Source organism: Desmodus rotundus, chromosome 11, assembly GCF_022682495.2.
Source record: "Desmodus rotundus isolate HL8 chromosome 11, HLdesRot8A.1, whole genome shotgun sequence".
Taxonomy (NCBI): domain Eukaryota; kingdom Metazoa; phylum Chordata; class Mammalia; order Chiroptera; family Phyllostomidae; genus Desmodus; species Desmodus rotundus.
Window position 1 is genome coordinate 33690460 of NC_071397.1, and position 18928 is coordinate 33709387.

General features: G+C 38.2%; 1 protein-coding gene across 8 annotated transcripts in view; it reads left to right on the forward strand.

Moving 5' to 3' along the window:
- The first annotated feature begins 12504 nt into the window (after nucleotides 1-12504).
- The window catches only part of MYO6 (myosin VI), a 156655-nt gene continuing 150231 nt past the window's right edge, over nucleotides 12505-18928 (forward strand). For 7 of the 8 annotated variants that reach the window (XM_053913989.2, XM_053913990.2, XM_045184853.3 and 4 more), the window contains exon 1: nucleotides 12505-12736. The gene's annotated coding sequence lies outside the window, so the exon portion shown is untranslated. Of the gene's footprint in view, nucleotides 12839-18928 lie in introns of all 8 variants that reach the window. The other variant, XM_053913988.2, reaches the window with a different exon arrangement.

Below are 18928 nucleotides of genomic sequence, written 5' to 3' on the forward strand. Positions count from 1 at the left end.
TAAATTCTCAGAAGTGGAATTCTGGGTTATAAGGCAGCTGCATTTGTAATTTTTTTGAGGTAACTTCATACTGCTTTCCACTGTGGCTATATCAGTCTGCATTCCCACCAACAGTGTATGAGAGTACCCTTTTCTCCACATCCTCATTCAACACTTGTTTGTTGATTTATTGATGATAGCCATTCTGATAGGTGTGAGGTGATATCTCATTGTGGTTTTAATTTGTGTTTCTCTGATGATGTGTGATGTTGAGCATCTTTTTATGTCTATTGGCCATCTGTAAGTTCTCCTTGGAGAAGTGTCTATGCAGATCCTTTGCCCATTTTTGAATTGGATTTCTTCTGGTGTTGAGTTTTATAAGTTCTTTATAAATTTTAGATATAACCCCTTATCAAATGTCTTGGTGAATATGTTCTTCCATTCAGTGAGTTGTCTTTTCATTTTGTTGATGGTTCCCTTTGCTGTGCAAAAACATTTTAGTTTGATATAGTCTCATTTGTTTATTTTTTGTTTCCTTTGCCTGAGGAGATATATCAGAAAAAATGTTGCTATGAGAAATGTCCAAGATTTTACTGCCTATGTTTTCTTCTAGGATTTTTATGGTTTCGAATCCAACATTTAAATCTTTAATCCATTTTGAAGTTATTCTTGTGTATGGTTTAAGGAAGTGGTCTAGTTTCATTTGTTTTTGCATATATCTGTCCAGCACCATTTATTGAATAGATGATCTTTACCCCATTATATGTTTTGCCTTCTTTGTCAAATATTAATTGCCTATAAAGATGTGGGTTTATTTATGGGCTCTCTATTCCTTTTTTTCTTAAATTTTTATTTATTGATAAGAGAGAGAGAGAGAGGCAAACACATGGATTTGTTGTTCCACTTATTTATGCATTCACTAGTTGATTCTTATATGTATGTGTCCTGACCAGAGATTGAACCTGCAACCTTGGCACATTGAGGTGATGCTGTAACCAACTGAGCAACTCAGCCTGGACCTCTAGGCTCTCTATTCTGTTCTATTGATCTATGTCTGTTTTTATGCCAGTAGTATGATGTTTTGATTACAGTGGCCTTGTAAGTATAGTTTGATATCAGGTAGCATGAGTCTTCCAAATTTGTTCTTCTTTCTCAAGATTGCTGTTGATAGTAGGAATCTTTTTGTGATTCCATGTAAATTTTTGGAATATTTGTTCTTGCTCTATGAAATACATCATTGGTGTCTTGATAGGAATTGTGTTGAATCTATAGATTGTTTTGGATATTTTAATGATGTTAATTCTTCCTATCTAAGATCACATTATGTGCCTCCACTTATTTGTATCTTCTTCAGTCTCTTCGTTTAGTGTCTTATAATTTTCTTTTTTGGGGGGGTATTCTAAAGGACTTTAGTATTTTTTAAAATATATTTATTGATTATGCTATTACAGTTGTCCCATTCCCCCCCCTTCACTCCACTCCCTCCTGCCCCCCCTCCCTCCCACATTCCCCCCTATAGTTCATGTCCATGGCTCATACATATAAGTTCTTTGACTTCTACATTTCTTATACTATTCTTACCCTCCCCCTGTCTATTTTCTACCTACCATTTATGCTACTTATTCTCTGTACCTTTCCCCCCTCTCTCCCCCTCCCACTCCCCTATTGACAACCGTCCATGTGATCTCCATCTCTATGGTTCTGTTCCTGTTCTAGTTGTTGGCTTAGTTTGCTTTTGTTTTTGTTTTAGGTGTGGTTGTTAATAACTGTGAGTTTGCTGTCATTTTGACTGTTCATATTTTTTTATCTTCTTTTTCCTAGATAAATCCCTTTAACATTTCATATAATAAGGGCTTGGTGATGATGGACTCCTTGAACTTGACCTTATCTGAGAAGCACTTTATCTTCCCTTCCATTCTAAATGATAGCTTTGCTGGACACAGTAATCTTGGATGAAGGTCCTTGCCTTTCATGACTTGGAATGCTTCTTTCCAGCCCCTTCTTGCCTGTAAAGTCTCTTTGGAGAAATCAGCTGACAGTCTTATGGGAACTCCTTTGTAGGTAACTGTCTCCTTTTCTCTTGCTACTTCTAAGATTCTCTCCTTCTGTTTCATCTTGGCTAATGTAATGATGATGTGCCTTGGTGTGTTCCTCCTTGGGTCCAGCTTCTTTGGGACTCTCTGAGCTTCCTGGACTTCCTGGAAGTCTATTTCCTTTGCCAATGAGGGAAGTTCTCCTTCATTATTTATTCAAATAAGTTTTCAATTTCTTGTTCTTCCTCTTCTCCTTCTGGCACCCCTATAATTCGGATGTTGGAACGTTTCAAGATGTCCTGGAGGTTCCTAAGCCTCTCCTCATTTTTCCACATTCTTGTTTCTTCATTCTTTTCTGGTTGGATGTTCATTTCTTCCTTCTGGTCCACACTGTTGATTTGAGTCCCAGTTTCCTTCCCATCACTATTGGTTCCCTGTATTTTCCTTTGTTTCTCTTAACATAGCCTTCATTTTTTCATCTAATTTGTGACCAAATTCAACCGATTCTGTGAGATTCCTGATTGCCAGTGTTTTGAACTGTGCATCTGATAGGTTGCCTATCTCTTCATTGCTTAGTTGTATTTTTTCTGGAGCTTTGATCTGCTCTTTCATTTGGGCCATTTTTTCTTGTCTTGGCGTGCCTGTCATGTAAAGGGGCGGAGCCTTAGGTGTTCACAGGGGCGGGGTAACACTGGTCGCTGCCCTGTGAGGCTGTACGTGGGGAGCAGGGTGGGGGGGGGTGGGGGCGAGAGGGAGCAATGGCGCCTGCTCCACTCTCTGCTGGATTTTAGTCACTCCCTCTGCTACCCACAATCAAATTGGGCCCTTCTAGTGCTGCTTCCCAGGTGGGTGGGCTTGTGCATGCTCTAGGCCCCTGTGGGTCTCTCCAACAAACTCTCCTGTGAGGCTGGAAGTTTCTCCTGCTGCCGCCTCAACCCCCACGGGTGTTTTTAATCAGAGATTTGAGGCTTTCTTTCCCGGAGCTGGAGCCCTGGGTTTGCACTGTCTGCTTTGCTCCCCTGCCATTCCTCCCTGTTTATCTGTGTGCAAATGTGGGGCCGCGGGGTTTGCCAGCTGAAGCCTGGCCTGCCCCGTTCCACAGTCCACCACCTCGCTGGGTCCTCCAGCCGCCACCTTGCTGTGCGTCCTCTCCACCCAGTTACCCGTCTCCGCCCCTCCTACCGGTCTGGATGAATGTTTCTTCTTTGTCTCCTTGGTTGTTGGACTTCCATACAGTTCGATTTTCTGTGAGTTCTGCTTGTTTTTTGTTTTTAAATTGTTGTTGTCCTTCTTTTGGTTGTGCGAGGAGGCACAGTGTGTCTACCTATGCCTCCATCTTGGCCAGAAGCCTAGTGTTTTATAATTTTCCAAGTACAGTTCTTTGCATCCTTGGTTAGGTTTATTCCTAGGTATTCTTTTTGAAGCAATTGTGAATGGGATTGTCTTCTTAATTTCCATTTCTGATAGTTCATTATGCAACTGATTTCTGGATATTTATTTTGTATCCTACTACTTTACTGAATTCAGTCATCAGTTCTAGTAGTTTTTTGGTGGTATTTTTAGGATTCTCTATATACAATATCATGTCATCTACAAATAATGATAGTTTTACTTCTTCCTTTCCAATTTGGATTCCTTATATTTCTTAATGTCTGATTGCTGTTGCTAGGACTTCTAGTACTGTGCTGAATGACAGTGGTCGAAGTGGATGCCCTGTCTTGTTCTCAATTTTAAGGGAAACACTTGTAGTTTTTGCCCATTGAGTATGATATTGGCTGCAGGTTTGTCACATATGGCCTTTATTACACTGAGATATGTTCCCTCTGTTTCCACTTTGCTGAGAGTTTTTACTATAAATGGGTGCTGGATTTTATTTAATACTTTTTCAGTATCTATTGATATGATCATGTGGTTTGTGTCCTTTATTTTGTTTATATGGTGTATCATGTTTATTGATTTGTGGATATTGTTCCAACCTTGCATCCCTAGAATAAATCCCACTTCACCATGGTGTATGATCTTTTCAATGCATTGCTGGATCATGTTTGCTAATATTTTGTTGAGGATTTTAACATCTATGTTTATCAGGGATAGTGGCTTATAATTTTCTTTGTAATGTTTTTTATCTGGCTTTGGAACTAGGATAATACTGGCCTTGTAAAATGAGCTTGGGAATCTTCCCTCCTTTTGAAGTTTTTGCAATAGTTTGAGAAACATAGGTTTTAGTTCTTCTTTGAATGGTGGTAAAATTCACCTGTGAAGCCTTCTGGTGCAGGACTTTTGTTTGTTGGGAGTTTTTTGATTACTGCTTCAATTTCACTAGTTGTAATCTGATTCTCTGATTCAGTTTTGGAAGATTGTATATTTCTAGGAATTTATCCATTTCGCCTAGATTGTCCAATTTGTTGGCATGTAGTTCATAATATTTTCTTACAGTCCTTTGTACAATATTTCTTTGGTGTCAGTTGTTACCTCTCCTCTTTTATTTCTGCTCATAGCAATTTTTAAAAAAGGACTTCTTATTCAATAATCATGACATTCATTTTAATATGACTCTTCTAAGATAAAGTAACTGAAGATTCAGATAACTTAAAAATTACTGAAAGCATCAAGTAGAGTATTATTTTTTTATCCTCACTCAAGGATATTTTTTACATTGCTTTTAGACAGAAGAAGGGAGAGAAACATAAATGAGAGAAACATCAACTGGTTGCCTCCCATATATGTGGTGGGACTGGGGATCTTATGTGCCTGGACCAGGCATCAAACCTGCAACATAGGTATGTGCCCTGACCTGGAATTGAACTGCTCAACCTTTTGGTTAGGGAATGATGCTCCAACCAACTGAGCCACCCTGGTCAGAGCTCAACTCAAGTATTATTTTATTTTTAATTTTATATTTTTAACTAAAGTATTTTAAAATATAAACTTCTATTTAAAATATAATTTACTTAGAGAAAAAGTACACAGAGCATGAGTATATAGCTCGATGAATTATTGCCAAGTGAACCCAACTGTAACCACTGCTCAGGTTAAAAAAAAAAAAAAAATAGAACATCAGCAGCATCTCAGAAGTCTTTCACATGCCTATTCTTAATCTACCAACCCCCTTTAATATATTGTTTGAATCACTAATAAGTACAACAGTATAGCTTAGTTAACCCTGGCCAGGTACCTCAGTAGGTTTGAGCATTGTACAGATATGCCAAAGTTGTGGGTTCGATCCATCCCTGGTCAGGGCACGTAAAAGAAGCAACCAATGAATGCATAAATAAAGTAGAACAATAGAGTATTTAGATTATTATTCAGCAAACATTCACTACCTACTCATCCAAAATTAGACTATTCTGCCCCCTTGATGATAGGCTTGGTCATCTTACTTTCTTTGACTAATAGAATGTGGGCAGAACTAGCAATGAGCCAATTCTTAGCCTAGGCTTTAAGAAATGTAGAAAGTTTCTGACACAAGAAGAACATACATACCCCAGGTAGTAATTGGGCCTTTCAAGAATGAGACATATAGAAAAGACCTGAATATACTGATAGCCTGAATTAGAGTTACCCCCGGAAACATATACTTGCTAGTAAGAAAAATAAATGCTTTTTGTTATATACCATTGAGATTTCATTGGCTACACACCAAAGGCTGACTAACATAATAATTATTTGGTAAATCTCAGTAAAGCCTCAGAGAATGAACTCAGGTTATATTACTTTGTGAATCCATTGAACGCTTTGTGGAAACTTATGGTTATTATTAACTATGGGATATTTAACTCTGTCACATATTTAGACACTTCCAGATAACCTGATACTTCTTTGTTTCTATTCCAGATACCACTATTTTTAGGGTAGGGAAACCAGTCACTACCAATATTTCCATTTATTTAACAAATATCTTTCTGAAGAATATTGTATATCACTAATATGTTTATATAGTTCTCCCCATATCCATTCTTTTCCTGTTTTTAAATATTATAGACATAGTAATTTTTTGTATTATAGTATTAACTTTAAATATTTTATTCATAATCTTGAGAGAAAATACAATTGATTTTCACTTATATATTTTTTGTAAGAGCAACATCACAGAATGTTTAACACATGAAACTGAGGATAACTGGTAAAAATAAAAATAAATATTGTGAAAATTCATATTTTAGAAAAATGAGAAAATAAATACTGTATATAAGTCCTTTGTAAATGTTGAATAACCTGTGGAATAGTGATTTACATTTAAATTTCTGTTCCCATGGAGAATTGGGCAAATCCCCTTCTCTTCTATAACAGAGTTCTAAAATGTTCAAGAATATTCCATTCTGAAGGACCTGTGCTGTCAAGAGTGTGGACCTGGGAAAGCTCAAGTTCATTTAGCTCAGTTCCATCCCACAAATGTTTACTGAGTGCATGTCTTTTATGTCCCACCTGACTCTGGATGTCCAAAGACAGTTAAGAGCTCAGCAAGCTCACAGACATGTAAATAAAACATTTAACAAAATAGGAAGTGTGCTAACATTCTGCACAGGTACTTTCAGTTGACATTAAATCCAATCTGAAGGTTGAATTATATTTATGATATTAATATCTAAATATAGATTAGTCACTGAAAATGATTGATTTGTTATCAATTTGGGATTAACTTATAAAAATACAATTTTGCAGTTTTGAAACCTCATTAATTTTTTGTTATATTTTCTGGAGTATTTATGTAGACCATGGAGAACTGACCTCTCCTAATTGTTACTGAATTTTTTAATTTAAATTATCTACTTATAATATAGATGCGTATGGTTTCCTTTTTTGAAATTAATTTTTTTGTTTTTCTACTTTTTCAAAGCTTCCTCAAATTTTATTTTTATTTCATTTTTAATTAAATAATATCTATAAATTTACTGTAGTCACTTATTCATAATACTAAATTACTGTAGCAAAAATAGATATACAGCTACATTTCTTATTATATTTCTGGAAGTGTAGCCATAGCAGCAAGACTTCTAGACTAGGAAAAAATTTTAGAAGTTATATGTTTTATATGAATTACTATGGATTTTTAATATTCAGATTTCATCAAAACTGTATGTAGAAATCCTAATTGACTTCTTGTATTAATCTCTATGTTTAAAACAAAGCTAAATTCAAGCCTTTTTATCATCAGTTTTATTTTTAAAGATTTACTTTTTCCTTGCACAAAGATATTTACAAACTTTTCTAGCATGTAACAAGTTCAAGATTGTATGTGAATGTGTTCTTTTTCTTTTTTTTTCAAATATTTTATTTATTTATTTTGAGAGGGAGGGAAAAAGAGGGAGAGAAACATAGAGGACAAGAGAAACATTTATTGGTTGCCTCTCATATGCTTCCAACTGGGGGGGTACTTGGGCCTCAACCCAGGAATTTGCCCTGACTGGGAATCAAACAGGTGACCTTTTGTTTCAAAGGCTGGCACTCAGTCCACTGAGCCACACCAGCCAGGGCTGAATGTTTTCTTTTTAAAGTATTTGTTTACATCATTTGTACATGGGATTAGATAATATGCTGTTTATAAGCCTTGTTTTAGTTTGCAAAATGCTTCCATTTTTGTATTATCTTACTTAGTCCTTTCTCTAAGGAGGAGGCATTATCATTGGTATTTTACTGATGAGTAAAATTGAGTCTCAGTGAGACTACATGATTTATTTATACAGGTCATGGACCTGGACAGTCAGGCCTGGAACCAGGTTTCTCCTCACACATTCTTCATGGTAAATAAATTTTAATATAATTCTGCACCTTCAGAATGGCTTCACTCCTTTGCATTTTTAATATCTACAGTTTGGTTAGGTTACATTTGATCCATTTAAGTGTGAAGAAAAAAAATCAACCCTTCTCCACTTTTCTTTAAATTACTGTGCTTGAGTTGAAGATCACAGATAATAGCAAATAAGATGAACAATTAAAGACATTTGACAGTTCAATTAAAGTATTTGAAGTGATCTTTGGTTATACCTGGTGCTGTTTCAGTTTCAATTATAATGACACTAAGAACAAGAAAAAATAGCTACAAGTTTAAATAAGAGAAACTATAGTTACAGAAATTTCTAGGAGCTAGAATGGTAAGAGATATTTAGTGATCTCGTTAAGGAATTGTCTTTAAAAAGTATCTATTGATAAATGACACTTCAGCTTTAATTTTGTCCTTTATATGGAAAACATTTTAAAAGTAGATTAGCCTATTTTCTAGAATAAATTCAGGAATGATGTTTAAAACATCAATCTTTTTACAGAAAAGATTAATGATTTAACAGTGATTATATCAATCATTAGTTGTGTGTGTTTTTTTTAAGTAAAGTATGGGAGATGCAGCTGTTGGTGCTGTTTGAGGATGAGCTAAGATAATAATGCCCTAAGGGAAAAAAATCATGACTATCTCTTTAGGGATCTGCTTATTTCCCTATAAATTCCAGGTGATTACCATTAATGCAAACTTGCTAATAACTGAGGCAATGATGAAAACTTCTTTTAGAAGTTACAATGTAAATATTCATTAAATAAACACTTGAGCACCTACTCATTCCTCTTTTGTAAGATTGGAATAATGATAGAACTTTTCTGTATCAATTGGTGTTCTTGATTGAAGATAACAGAAACAGTCTGGCTAAATTATCCAGAAAAAGAATGTATTGGTAGAATACCATGTAGCTCGCAGAATCACGGAGGTGTGTAAAATGTGCCAGTTCATCATTTAGAACGAAGCTGTTGTCACCAGCACAACCAGACCCTGTTTGCTACAATTATCCACACCACTGTGAATCATCTGTCTCTGCATCTTTGTATCAATTTATCCAGATTCCAAGTTTCAGGTGAGAGCATCTGATTGACTTAACCCGGGTTGGCAGATAGTGGGGAGAAGGACTTTGGCCAAATTCACTTGCCAAAGTATGAGGTGGACCTTACTCCCACCAAGACTCAAAATTAAGAATTCTCCACAAATAGGATGGGAGTAGAGACGCTAGAGAGGCAAAAAGTAAATGCTCACCACATTACCTCAAAGGGCTGTGAAATTTTAATGGGATGATATATGTAAAGTGCTTAGCACAGTATTGGCACATAGGAAGCATTCGATAAATTTCAGCATTGTTATCATTCATTGAGACAAGCAATGCACTAATCTGTAGGGATAAAAATAATAGGGCAGAATTTCTTTAAATTAAAAAATATATTTTATTTATTTACTTTTAGAGAGAGGCAAAGGGAGGGAGAAAGAGAGGGAGAGAAATATCAATGTGTGGTTGCCTCTTGAACACCCCCAACTGGGAACCTGGCCTGCAACCCAGGCACATGCCCTGACTGGGAATCAAACCAGCGACCTTTCACTTTGCAGGCAGGCACCAATCCACTGAGCCACACCAGCCAGGGCTGGGCAGAATTTCTTAAAAAGATCAGTATTTTAGAAAGTTGTCATGGAGCAAACAAATATAAAAACAATTTTAAAACCACTTAATAAGTGCTACAACATAGGTATGAAGTGGATGCTCTAGAAAGGGAAAAGAAAAACCAATTCTGCCAGAGTAAGGACAGAGAGATTAGACTGAGTTTTGAAGATTGAGAGGAGCATCATGAAGGGCTTGGTATATTTGAATTCCTACGATGTAGAAAGGTTCAGGATTGTGAAGGATTCTGTATAACACATAAGTGAATTTTACCTGATCTGAAAGTCACCAGGATTTGGTATACATTGTGGCATAATTAGATTTGGAAGGAGGAGTACCACTCTAGGAGTGGTGTAAGAATGGACTAGAATGAACAGAGGCAATGTTATGAGTTCAGATAAAAGATAGTGGCCTGCTCTAAAGGAAGATGTTGAATCCAAAATTAGGAGTGAGGAAGGGAAGGAGTGCCTGGTGACTTAAAAGTCACAACTTGTTGAGACTAACGGCTGATAATACCATAATTATAATAGGGTCTTTTGGCAAGGGAATCATTTGAGGCAGTTGGGAGGGAAAAGAGAATGAGTTTCTTTGCGGGGTTCAGCCTGCCTTACTTTAGGAGTTGGTAACACAGATAGATGAAGTTGAAGCTGTTAAAGTGGGTATCAGCCAGGGAGAGTTTAGAGACTCTTTACAGGCCTACAATATAGATTTCTATAAAAATGAAAGAAAAAATTATGCATATAGTTTCAGAGGGGTGATTGCACAAGGAGACTCTGAAAAAAAGTCTTCCAAATATTTAATGGGTTAGAACAAAGTTGAAAGACCTCCATAAAACCTCCATATGGAATAAATTGTTAAGATTTGGCAGTTATGTCTATCATGCCTAATGAGTGTATATGTAATTTCCCAGTATTGTCAATACTCTTGTTGTTTGTTCACTTGTCTCATCTATTCAAAAATAATAATAATAGGCACTGTTTAATGAGTGCCTACCATGTGAGCACTATCATGCTTGGCTCTTGGGACACAGGGACACACGAGCCCCCTGTTCTGCCCTCGAGCTTACAGTTCATTGGAGGATACTTACAACTAAAGTAGCAATAATGAAATAAGTATTGGAAGAGATATGTGCAGTGGGTGCTAAGAGAGACCAAATTGCAGAGAGCACCAAATTGCACCTAAGTTTTGGAATAAGGGAGTTAGGGAAAACTTCCTGGAGGGGTAAATAAATAGGCTTTGTTCTGAAGGATTAATTGGATTTAACGTGGCAAAACTCCAATGTAATAATAGTAATGCTGCTTGTTCTGGACATGCAAGCACTTCAGAATGGTGTGAATGTAAAGTACAAGAAATGGAGAAGGGCAGTGGGTAGAAATGAGAGTGGAGTAAGCAAGTCAAAGACAGTGGTTCAAAATGCAAGTAATTTCAAAGACAGGCAGCTAACATTGTATGAAGAAGCTTGGTTAGGACAGCTTTATGGGGTTTAGGACAGGGACAGAGTGGGGGGAATAATAAAAGGCATTCAATTTAATTGCCTTTTAACAAAAGATCCCTACTTTGCTAGCCAAACAAAAATAGTCCAAGGATCAGAAAGGAATCTTAAAGACTTTATACGAAGGGTAGTGGAGTGCCACTATAGGAGTTTAAAAAGAGGAGTACATGATTAGACTTTTATTTTATAAAACATAAACTTAGTGGCATTGTAGAGACTGGATTAGAAGTGGAGAAGATTGCAGCTTGGAAAAAGATTTGGTTAGGTAGCTAAAACAGTAAGCAAGACCTGATAGGATGGTGGCCTGAAATGAGACAATGGTGATGTGATGAAGTGGATACATTAGAGATGGATGAAACTAGAGGCTAAGGGACTCAGTAATGGATTGGAAGTGGGGGACAAAGAAAAGAGAATAAAATCACACGATTACTCACAATAAACTGCATAGGCTTCTATTGATCGGTCAAAGCCTTTTAATCTTATGTCCAAAATGACGTCAAAGCAGTGAAACGAAACAATCCTCTCCTCATTCTTTTCCCGTTTTTCCCCAATTCGTTTTCAAACCTAGTTTTATATGCTTAGGATTTACCTCCTAGCAATCTAGAGTTAAATATCTGAGATTGCTGTAAATTATTTCCTCTCTTGGTTTGTCTTCTTTCTTACTTCCCTATTTGGTTAATGTTTTATCGCTTTAGTTGTATGCAAAAGTATCTCTCATAACTTTTCCACCAAAAGAACTGTAGAACATCTGAATATCTGAAACTTGTCTCCTATCAGGATCTTGTCTTGTAGATCTCCTGAAGTTTTCTAGTTGCTACTCAAAAACGCTGCAGAAATAAAATGTGGTTCTCATGTGTAGCAACTCTACCTTTTTTTCAGCCGAGACATTTAGCATTACAGGAAATTCCCATTCATTTTTCTTAAAAGACTCTTTTCAATGTAAAGGCAACGTAGGTTTTCACTATTTTATTCAATTTTGCACAGCTACTTCATTTTGTCAAATATGACCGATAGGTGTGTCATTTATAGAAACAGTAAAATTTAAACGACAGTGCTTTAATAAGTAAATGGGGGGCGGCAGAGTCTAAAGAAATACAAAATTTTCATCTCAGACCCCCTGCCCCCCAAAGCAGTATCCCAAATTGGTTGCCCAGGAAGGTTACTTCCTTCGCAGGCAGCCCAGCTCAAGCCAACTTGGACTGCAGCCGACTTTGCCTCGGTTCTTCTGCTACAACCCTGCCTGGCTCCCGCCTGCCCTTGAACAACTCCGGGTCCTTGCCCCTTCCCTGAACGACGGTCTCCCGCCCTGAAATGATTCTGCTTGTTACCGGTCTGGAAAGACTTGCTTTGCAGTAACAGCTGCAACAGCCATTTAGCAGGGGGAAGCACTAGAACCCCCGGCTAGGCCAGCGGCCACTCGCTCCCACCCACAGCCCCCACCCCGAGCTCCGAGGCTCCGCTCCTCTCTGCGGGGGCGCCCCGGTGCCGAGCGCCCCCTCCCGGCGCAGAGCGAGTGCCTGCGCCCCAGCGCTGCCGGCCGTCCCGCCCCGGCGGCGGCGTCCCCGCCCCCTCGGGTGCTCCGTAGCAGTGACGTGCGCGAGGAGAGGCCGGGGACTCGGTGGGGCGCCGGTCGGGCGGAGACGGACCGGCATCTGTCCGAGCAGGAAGCAAGTAGAAGCCCAGTCGCTGCAGCTGCCACCCCGTGCCGGTGCTCATCCGAGTTGTCGCCCTTTCCTTCACCTCAATACCTCTCTCACCTCGCCTGCCAGCCTCACTGGCAACAGGTAGCCCGGCCACTGCGCACCTGCCTTCGTGCTGCACCGGTGAGTGTCCCGGAGCTCCTCCTGCGGGGAGTCAGCGCTGGGGCCTCACCTCGCCTGGCCCTGCTTCCGAGGCCTCCCTCAGGCCGATCACCTGATTCGGTGGTGAGTCGGCGGCTCGTTTCACCTCCGGGGACTCGGGTGGGTGAAGCAGGTGATGGGTGGGCCCGGGCAGCTGCGGTGGTGGCGGTGGCGGCGGCGGCTGCTCACAGTAGCACAGGGCTGGTTCTCATTTCCACCGGACAATGAGAGGCTCCTTTCATGGGTTTATCATCACCAAGATACCTTTGTGTATCTTCACTGGCTCCCAGGTAGAGGCGGAGCACTCAGGTGTCCAACTCTGCCTTGGACCCTCCGTGATAGTTTTCTCTTTCGTAAACAAGCTTAAAATTCAGTGCAGAAATAGTATCATTTGTTCTGGGATGTGAGGATCAGCTGCTGCCACTAATAGTTTAATCATTTAGGAGACCAGGATGGGACTGTCGGAATTTGTATTTTTAGTCTTTAGGTGGTCCAGGACTTTGAGTATGTTAATTTGTGTATGTTACTTAACAATAGCTTTTTGTATTTGTTAATTTTCAAAATTCCTTAAGACAATTAAAACGCTCAATTCTAGGTTTTAAGCAGGAAATCATTTGATAGGGTTATATCTAGAACATCCGTGTCAAAAGTATTTCCATTTAGTTTCAGAAACACGTTCCATTTTACATGCGTTAAAGTTGGTGGTGGAGGAATGCTTCAGTTGGAATCTGCAGGTATTAGTGAATAACTAGGAACACGGCCCCGACTTAACAGACTGCTGCTGCACACACTAAATCGAAGTTTCATTTGCTTTGATGCTCCGGTGGTGTAGATACAGTATATAGTCAGGGTTAGACAGTTTTAAAAATTAAGATTTAGCCGACACTATTCGCACCATAAAATGGGAATCTCGAACTTAGGCTGGTAATAGTCATGGTACAAAGGTTGGCAGCAAAACGGCATTTCTGTACAAATTAACTAAACTTCATAGATGTCTTGGGTTGTGGTTTTCAAACTGGAAACTCTTTAGTGAAAAAATTACTTTGGTGTCTTTTATCATTCACTTTACACACACCACAAATTGAGCTATAGCCAGGGCTTAAAAAATGCAAGTGTTCAAAATAACTCATTGACTTTTAAATGCACAGCCCATTTTAAGTGTTTTCAGTTGGGCAGGAATTACATGCACAGTGGTAAACAGAAGTCATTTAAATCGTATACAAATTTGCCCGTTGCATTTTTATGTTCTATGAGACTTGCCATTTATTCTTAGTTTTTTTGTGTTACATTTTTGTTTGCAAAGCTAATTTTAATAGGGAGTAACAGAAGTGATTAATGACTTTAAGAAAAACTCTAAATATCTAATATTTACAACTGTATATAACAGATATATTTTTCATTAGTTTGTGCAAACATGAGTAAGGAAGATGTAATAAGCTATTACACTATTTAATGTAAATTAACACAAGCTATTAAAAACAGATCATAAATCATAACCCAAGGGGCTTATATGAAATGGATTTTTTCCTCTGTTTATGTTTATGTGATCAAGTTTTAAAATAACAGTGGCCAGGAAATCTGAGAGAGTCTGAAGGCTCTTTTCTCATCCTGTTGTGACTTTGTCTGGAGACTGTGGTGTATCATTGTAGCCCATTGTTTAGATAACTGGGCTGTCTCTGGGTTCTAAAATACAACTTACTTCAGAGAGTTTTAAAACTGACCATGGAAGCACTGGAAACATTTTTTTAATTAACCAATTTTCAATGTCGATAATTGAATCCCCATCTTCGATATGTAAAATGTCAGTTTTAAAAAGATTTCCAATCTTTGTGAATTTCCCATTTCTGTATATTAAAATGTTTTAAGTAAAAGATTGAAAAAAGTATTACAACTTTATAAGTTTCATACAGTTTAATTTTGATTCTCTTAATGAGATACTTCATAATTTGTGAACTGGCCCTTCAGTATAAGACTGTCGCCCATTTATTAGGCATTTGCCATAATCAGAATACTAACTGGAGGACTCGATCTCCAAAATAATTCAAAGTGGGTGGTCTTGTCCTTTTACACTTGAGGAAATTTAGGCTTAGAGAGTTTAATATTTGCTCAAGGTCATTAGCTCCAGGACAAAGCTTGGATTCACACTCAGGTTTTCTGACCTTGAGACCACTGTCCTTTCCAGAAGACCAAGTTATTTTGATCTCAGTTCATTTGGTAGAATGCTCAAATAAACCTGCAGAACTGGTACTGTGTTAAAGAATATAGCTTGAACCCTGCTGCCTGCCTCAGTGGATTGAGCACCAGACTGCAAACCAAAGGGCTGAGGGTTTGATTCCCAGTCAGAGCACATGTCTGGGTTGCAGATCAGGTCCGCAGTAGGGAGCATGTGAGAGGCAACCACAAATTGATATTTCTCTCCCTCTCTTTTTCTCTCCCTTCCCCTCTCTCTAAAATTAAATACATAAAATCTTTAAAAAAACGTGAAAGAGATTAACCATCATTTAAAAAAAATATGTATGTAGCTTGAGGTTTGAAGAAAGCACACAGGAGCATGGATTATATAGGCCATGAATGTGGTTCTGGAACTAATTTTGAACTATGCATCTGCTTTTTCATTCTTAAGATGACAGCCTTGAACAGTGATGTGATGTCGCTTTATCATTTCTGGTGTAAACTCCAGAATATTATACATATTGTGCACTTTTAATTTTGATGAGTTTACAGGAACTAAAATTAGGCTGTAATGTAACACCGACTTTCATTGTAGTTAAAAGGAATAGTATAATGCTACTGGTTAGGAAAGAACTTAAAAACATTTCCTCATATGAGACAGATTGTTACCTGTAAATGCAGTAGATGTCTTTTAAATGTTAAATAACTCTGCAATCCTAGGGGGGAAAACAAGTCTTTTGACTTGTTTTCAGGTTATGATTAAATTGTCACCTGTACTATTTGGACAATTTTTTTATGGCCCATGTTAATTTCAGGAATGTCCCTTGAGCTATAATAGATATAAAGACCAGAAATGAGCACAGAAAGTGCATCTTTTGTAACAAAGTAGGAGTCATTTCAGAATGTAGTTGGGAAAATGATAGGAAGAAAAGTGATAGGAAGGCTGAGTTGGGTGACTGCTTTTATAGGTGTTTCATTATTTGGCTTGAACTATCAAGAATTTTGCATCTTAAGGATACTCAACTGTATTTCAATATCACAAGAAATTCAACTGTAAGTACAAAACCATCTTCCAGAGGTTTAATATAAATTATTAATGGATGATCTGTAAGATACCTGTGTGTGTGTAGAGATAATCAAGAACTAATTAAAGTTAAATAAGCTTAAAATTTTATTTTTGAGGCATTGTGTGTTTAGATAATCTTAGCATATAATTATTGGACTGTCTATTTATGGTTTTCAAAAATAAACTTTTACTGAGTATTATAAGAATGACATAATGGTTTGAGAAATTACCACAAGTCCACCGAAAGTTCTTCTTCTGCGTACTGAAGCATAGGAAGTAAAACTGGAAGAACAAATCTGGCATCTTTAGCAATCTTACTCTGCTGTTAAAGAGAGGGCAGTCCTTTTCTATGCAGAAAGTATGTCTCCAGTGAAACCAAAATACTAAAGCACATTCCTTGGGTGATACTCACATAGGTTAATGGTCACATTTGCACTGAATGATGTACACAAAGGAAGGCAATGTTCCTGGCAAAACCACAAGCATCTTTTAGGTGTGTTAGTCACTTGTTACTTTATTTGAAAGAAACCTGCTGCATAAACTTCACAAGGTAAGGGTAAGGTATTGCAAATAGCAGAAGCTAAAATTTTTATTATATGTGAATAAGCATCTTTTTCAACAAATATTTACGAAGGGTCTACTATATTTGCTATAACTACAGGTTGGAACTGTGTCTTCCCTGTACTGGAAGATCTTTGATCTAGGAAATAGAGTGGCGCAGACATAGCGGAGATGTAAAAAGAAAGATAAATCAAACATCCGTTTAAAATCTGAAGATGTTTATGTCAAAGGTTAAAATACCTTTGTGTGGTGCTTCATTGTTTTGGAAATTATTTTATGTATATTTGGTCCTTCTGAAGTAGATTTGGTAAACTTATTTTTAAACTGCAGATGACTAAATGGAGACAAAAATTAGTAACTGTTCAAGGTTACTTGTGTGGCTGCTTGGAAGCCTAGCTGAGAAGAGAACTCGCATCTGCATATTCCCATAGTAGAGCTCCCCATCCCCCCCCCACCCCCCCCCAGTTTACATCTCTTACATGTTAGTTAGGGTTAATCTCTCCACAGTGCTTATTTCATGGTTCAGGAAATTCTGAAAAGTTAGGGTCATTAAAATGATAATTGTTAAATAGTTTTTTAAAAAATGTGAGGTAGGTCCTGGCTGGTGTGGCTCAGTGGATTGAGCGCTGGCCTGTGAACCAAAGGGTGGCTGGTTCCAATTCCTAGTCAGTGCACATGCCTGGGTTGCAGGCCAGGTCCCCAGTAGGGGGTACTTGAGAGGCCGCCACACATTGATGTTTCTCTTCCTCTCTTCCACCCTTTCCCTCTGTCTAAAAGCAAATGAATAAAATCTCGAAAAAAAGGTTCATAGAAAAAATTTTAAAATGCAAGATAATCATGATTTATTATTATGGAACCACTACATTTTTAATAAATTAATGGAGCCAGGGTGGCTAATTAACTTTTCTAGTTGAAGATTTTTTAAAGAAAAGTCAACAATTAGTTAAAAAGAAAGAAGAAAAATATTCTGGGGGACTTTTGAAGATAACTTACAAGTTTTTGGCACATTGGTGTTAAACTGATGATTATGCCTGTTTTTGTAAAGACTCACTAGTGAGCTGTGGAGTGCCTACGTTGGTACCTTTATACCTTTGTTCATTTAACAAATATTTGAGTGTGTACCATGGGCCAGGCATTGTCCAAAGTGCTGATGATACAATAATAAGTTAAGACCAAGTCCCTGTACTAGGTGATGTTTTATTGTTGTTTTGAATTAAGTTAATTACAGACTCTTTATGCTGGTGTGTAATCAACAGGGCTGACCCTGAAGTTGGGAAATAGACTGTTGTCAAAGTAGTATAATTTCAGGGCTACTGAAAGACGCATTTGCTCTACCTTATCCTTTTCCTGGCCTTCAGTCCATTGAGTGTACAGCACTGTTACCAGTCTGCTCCTGAAAATAGGAGTATGTTCTACCTTCTATCACAGCTGCAGGAAACAGCTGAGAGAAAATAAATGAGACCTCATACCGACATGTTGAATTTTGTGAGAGAGGTGGTGGCAAAGTATAATTTGAATAGCAGCTATTGATTATTGAGCCCTTGCTAAGTGACAGGTACTATGTCAAACAAGTACTTTAACTCCTTAGCTCAGTTAATCACCATGCCATTTCAGTGCACTTGGCATTATGACCCTCATTTCACAGATGAGAAAACTGAAGCCCAGAGACGTGAAATTTGCTCAAGCTCACAGCCAATGCTTGGAGCTGGAATTTGGATCCCTTATAGTACTTAGCATGTAGTAGTTACTCAACTGGGAAAAGTGCTGGTATATATACAGACTCGGGCCATTCTGCCACTACTTGGTGGCATGCTGTGTAGGTGGAAGGCCTTGGTGAGTGAGTGATGGGTGGGGAGAGTTCAGGAGAGCTTGCTGGGTGAGTGGTTGGAGTTGAGGGGTGGGAGGGGACAGGGAGGGTTATTGTTTGCCTAGCTGCTTGGCGCACAGGCTTAATCCTCCCTAAATGTACAAATCCTTGTTTGTCCAGCTCCTGAGTAAGAGGACGGACTGGCACACTTGAGGTGATCCTGGTTTTGCCCCTCATTACCTTTGGTCAGATTGCTTAGTGTTTCTGGGCTTCAGTTTTCTTATTTGTAAAATGGAGGCAACAATATTACCTTCCTGGTATGGTTCTTGGGAGGACTGAATACGATAATATTACATGTAAAGGACATGTCACACTGGCATTTAGTAAGTGTGCGTTGTTGTTACTGTAGGATTTTTTTTTTTTTTTGCTGCATTTAATGTGGAATGTTAATTCAAAAGGAAAAAGGCAATATATTGGAGATATAGGTGGAATCTTGAAATTGATAAGTTTTAAGGAGCTCTGAAGTTTAGGTGTGCATCAGAATTACCCAGGGGACTGCAAACAGGTC